Source organism: Periplaneta americana, chromosome 17 (assembly GCF_040183065.1).
Source record: "Periplaneta americana isolate PAMFEO1 chromosome 17, P.americana_PAMFEO1_priV1, whole genome shotgun sequence".
Lineage (NCBI taxonomy): Eukaryota > Metazoa > Arthropoda > Insecta > Blattodea > Blattidae > Periplaneta > Periplaneta americana.
The window spans coordinates 48,589,680-48,595,679 of NC_091133.1; positions in this window are offsets into that span (position 1 = coordinate 48,589,680).

Below are 6,000 nucleotides of genomic sequence, written 5' to 3' on the forward strand. Positions count from 1 at the left end.
GATCGCTCCGAAGGCAAGCGAGTGACTAACCCAAATACCCCTTGGCGTAACTAAATGGACTCGCCTGACCAAGGCGCACATTGCCGGCGACTGTCAGGAGTAAATAATCGCACTGTAATTCATTTTAAAGCAGAATTTTAGTAAATAACTAACTACGAAATACTACAGTTTATTTTAGTCCTAGATCATATGTAACAGATAGGTCGGCCTTATAGACTTTGACGTTAACAACTTTTGTCAGATTTACTACTCTGCCATCTAGTTATTACACAAGGAGTCACGTCATAAATTCCATTTGAATTGCATTAGCGACTGTACTGCCGTCTTGTGTTCGTTTACGGCGAACGGGTGGCGATCCTGGCGGTTGTTCTCTTCAAAGTGCTGCCGATTTTAACATAGCGATGAGTTATCTGTTACATATATGATCTAGGTTTTAGTGTACCAATGGCTTATTTGTGGCTATGCAAACAGTTAGTTCATTACATACTACGTAAGCCTCGGAATTGATTCATTTAGATACACCAACTTTCGAGAATTTTACAGATTTGTTTTATGAATCATTTAGATAGGCTAGAAAAGTTCGTCATATTTTTGTGAACTATGAACCGTTTTATTTGCGTGGTTTTGAGTGACAATTCGAGAATATGAGCTTTAATCGTCAATTTCAGTGGTAACATTATAAAACAGTTCACGAAGCTCTTAAAATGCGTAATGAAGAAATACTATATCTCATTTTCATGGAATGAGATTTTATCACGTACTAAATTTGAAGGCATAAATCAATGTAACCATAAAAATTTTCGGATCACTAAACAATTTCCTAACCTCTTTAAACATTGTAGAAGCAAGTCATGTAACCAATTGGCAGAGTTCCCGCAATCTTCACAGTACAGTGGTGATTATAGAAAAATAAGACTACCGTATGGCTTAGAACGAACTATTCACCATGAACACGAAGTACTTTGCGTTCAATGTACCATCTAATTTTGTCATAAAATCAGATCTGCCTCCAAACTTGTCCTCATTCCTGTTCCTCTGTAAGTCAGAATACTCTATTATAAAAAATCAGTATGTCAAATGTTCAGTGATAGTAAAAATGTTCTTTACAAGACAATCTAATTTGTGAATTCTATTCTTTGCACAAACTGCATTAACTTCGATAAAATGTTATAAATACAAATTTATTTGATGGTATTTCTACATAATGCAAAAAAACGAAACACTAATTTACCCATATAGAGACAGTATATGAAACCTCTCTAGCTCTATCTTTCTCTCTATTCTCTCTCTCTCTGTATATACACATACATAATGTTTATATTGTCATTAAAATTAACTCACTAGGGAATAGTTATAACTGAAGACCGTTCTCTTGTCCCACATTATACAGGTGATTCAAAACCTCTGCGACAAACTCTGAGGGGTGATAGACTTACAATAATGAACCCTTTTTTTAAACAATCTATGTCGTTTGGAAGTTACCGTTGAAAATGTTTTTGCGCGGGCGTATGCCAATGTATGCGAATGTGTGCACCCCTGTTTGTTTGTTTGCTGAGATGTTTGTAAGAGACGAGAGGGGGTTTTTGTTGTTTGTTTACGTTTAATGTTCAATTTTTTCCTTTCAGTTCAGTTTAATCATCAATTGAGAATGGATGTCTACACTTTTCCTGTAAATGTGTTATGGGGAGGCTCGCGGAAAGGGAAGAAGAGTTTTTCACATGTACCACAACAGTTTCAAAACAGAAATCACCCTCACCACACAATGTTCGCTCGACTTAATCAGCGCCTTCGAGACGATGGGTCTCTTCGTCCCTGGCGCATTGGTGGAAGACCGCGTAGACATCCATTCTCAATTGATGATTACACTGAACTGAAAGGAAAAGGCATTGAACATTGAACGTAAACAAAGAATAACAACCCTTCACGTCTCTTACAAACATCTCAACAAACAAACAGGAGTGCACACATTCGCATACATTGACGTACGCCCGCGCAAAAACATTTTCAACTGTAACTTCGAAACTACGCGTTAAAAGACGTAGGTTGTTTAATAAAAACGGTTCCTTAATATTAGATCTATTACCCCTCAGAGTTTGTCGCAGAGGTTTTGAATCAACCTATAATGTGTGTAAGTGTGCACGGGGTATACATTGTCACATATTCTTCAATAGATACCCTGCTCACAAACACAAGTAACGCGCACTACACGGTCATTCTAAAACATGTTCCTTACTCCTAAACAAGTACAGTATACTTCAGTTTAGCAATTTTTATGAAGTTAAATTTTACAGCAAAGATTATTGTAATATAGTTTTAAACATTTCATTCAGTGGAGTACCTGTGTTACAATTGTACTGGTGTTCTAAGTTAACATTTTTAAACAAAGATTATCGTAATGTGGGTTTAAACATTGCATTAAGAGCGGTACCTATGAAACAGAAACATTTTAAGTTTAAAATTTACATTAAAGGTTATTGTAATATAGGCTTAAACATGTTAAGAGTAGTGCCTCTGATACAATAAAATTTTAAATTACAATTTTTCATCAAAGATTGATGTAATATAGGCTTAAACATTTCATTAAGAGTAGTGACTGTGAAACAGTAACATTTTAAGTTAAAAAATTACAGTAAAGGATATGTTTGTTCTTTTATAATACACAACACTCTCGTAGTTGATACAGCATCGTTAAATAACCAAGAAAAAATGTACAGCATGAACCCGTCGTTGATGCGGGAGTAATCTGTTTTAATTGTATAGCACCACATGCAACTACTCTTCAAGTCATCTGGCTCATTGCACAAACTCCGCATTCAACTTCAAAGAGTAGTGGCTAAGACAATAATAATAATAATAATAATAATAATAATAATAATAATAATAATAATAATAATAATAATAATATGTAGAGGACAAAAAGACAATTAAAATAAATAACTGGGGATGTCATTTGCTCTATGAATGTTTTATAACATGGTTTGCAAAATATTGTGTTGCCACATTGTGCAATTACAAATTAATTCTTACGAAATTTTGTCACTAATATTTCCGTTTCAATTTTCATCCCGGATTCATATGATATAGTCCCATGTGTGCGAATTTTGGAACGCTTTTTACATGAATAACTGATTTGTATGTGGCGACTTGCCAAGAATTGTTCCATTGTTCTCCTTTACAAGTATAAGGTTAAAAGGTAATGAGACGTATTACGATGTCGCAATTATATGGCAATACTGGAAACAAAATGGCAAAGGAATCCGAAGTATTATGTGTAAACTTAGATTATAAACGATTTTTCCACCATATGCATAATCCATTCCACACAGTAACAGAAAACAATTAATTATTCATTCAAAAAGCAGCTGGGTTCTGATATTTATAATTCCTGCATGCATGGTACTGTCTTTCATTGTGTAAATTTGATGTTTTTGTATAAGAGTGTAATTATTAAATTTAATTAGTTACTATGATGTGAGATGTTGCCATCGCTTACGAATTGTGTGTTTAAATTGATATGGTATGATTTATTTGATGTCAACATTTACATCCATGTAATGTGGACCTCACAATTTTGTATCCGGTGCCACAATGACATTCATTACAGATATACCTTTTGTAGACGCTCTTGTAATTTAGCTTTCGACCCCATTTAAATTGATCAGTATTCCCACCTTTAAAACCTAACAACTTAATTTAGATCATTCAAAATTGACACTTTCACGACTCTGTTCTTGATTTTCAGTTTACTTATGACCAGAAACATCCACTTCACCCTTTTCTGTTATAAACTCGTCATTCTTTTCCTTCACTCCAACTCTCAGCATTTCAGCTCTTGCACTCACAGAAACAATTTCACTTCTCTCGACATTGACCTTCCTTCCTACAAATCCGGTTAAATCACTTCACAAATCACTTGAATTTTTACTCGTGTACTAAGTGTTTAAATTATGATGTTAGTTTACTAATTGTCTGGTTTCAATGTTATTTCTATCATCTTCTGAATCAAAAATGATGGACATAATGACTCTAGTCACTCATGTAAAATAACACCATAATTTAAAACGTTAACACAAGCGAAATCGTTATTTATTTAATTGAAATAAGTTAATAGTTCATCAGTGATTATATAAGCGTTAATAGAATGTATTCCAGAATGAAGAAAAATTCACCAAAAATTTAATTCCTTTCCCCTTTAACATAATGCGTCAATTTTGTATAGCAACGCATAATCTAAACCTTAGAATCATATTGATCATATTTCCGAAGATTTGATAAACATTACAATGTTCATAATAAATGTTAAAAATGATTCCTGTGAACTCTCAGGCAGACGTGTTCCTCGTCTTTGTGATCTTGTTACGTCACTGAACTCGTTCAACTCATTCCGTAAGTTTCACAGCCGCGTTCAATTCACAGCAGTATTGTTGTGTCTGGAATATCACTGATCCACACTAGCGACTTCAGATGAACCCAAGGTATGGTAAAAGTCCATAGAGTTGATGGCCGTCCACCACGACGTATCCTTTTCACTGCTTGCAGAAAAAATTGTTATAAGGCCTTTTAATTTACGTACATTACACCCATCCAATAGGTATTTAAACTTAACTTTTAAAATTTGAATGACATTTAAGGGTTCACAAAGCAATATTATGGTAATTGAAGTTCAATAATCTCCGTGTAATTACTGTATATGAGAACGAGTCCTTCACTTCTGTTGGTAATAACATACTTCAAGTACCCGTCGATATTGCCTGTGGCGAAGTTGACTCAGTATTAATAACGTATGTGTCACGCATAAGGTTCTTTGCACCAAAGATTTAACTGTTCTTGTATTTCTTTGTCTCGTGATAGTAAGTGTAAAGAAAGTATTACGGTAGATTTATAATTTATGAAAAAAAAAAACGTGTTTTTTTTATCCCTGTTCCAAACAAGCCTGTCGTTGAAGTAACATCTTTATTTCTATTTGTTTCCAATATTTTGTTCTAAACTATATATCGTATTTTCGGCCATGTATGAGAAGGTAGCAGTTTTCATACGACTTTCGAGTGAATGAAAAGTATTCACTGTTACCGTTGCTGTTAAACGTGAAAATATGTTTTTGGAGAGTTATAACGTAACAATTAGTTCAAACCGCTTTTTCAATATAACAATTGCATTCAGGATCCAACAATTTATAATATGAAATATAAGGACATAACTACGGGTAATAGTTATTTACGATACGACTTTGATAACCAGTCGAGTATTGTACTATGAAGTTAGATAAGTATATCGCACAACGTTTTATCCACTTTCAAAAAAAATTCAAATGCGAGGGTCATTTCACAAGTCATGGCAACTATAATATTATATCAGCCAATAAAGCTGCAGGAATAGAAATTCACTATATGCGATTAAAAGTCAGTGGAATATGCTTGGCTATGCTAGTACCAAATTGAGTCCGGGGACAGAAGGGATTGGGTAAGGAAAACTGAAAGATGCATAAGTAGAAAGTATTGTTTTATTATGCACAAAAGGAAACAAAGTACATTACTCACAGCTAACACTCTTCAAAATGAACCCCCAAGGCTTCCACATATATTTGCCAACGATGATGCAGGCGTTGAATATCATCGGCTGTGTGCGATTCGTCAATGTGTACCACCGCTCGTCGAAATGCTGTTAACATGTCGTCCCTATTTGCAAGCGGCTTCTTAAATTGCGGAATGAGAACGAAGTCGCATGGACTATTATCAGGCGAGTAGGGAGAATGTTCCAACGCACTATCACCCAATGCTTCTCGTAGCTCAGAATGAAACTGACGAGCATTTCTGTCACGAATCACTGCAATTTTCACGCATGACCGCTGTTCAACTTTACTTACATCCATCTCTCTTAATGTCGTCTATCATCTTATATCTTCTTCTGCCCCGAACTCTCCTCTCGTTCACAATTCCTTCCAGTGCATTCTTCAGTAGGCAGTTTCTTCTCAACTAGTGACCCAACCAATTCCTTTTGTCT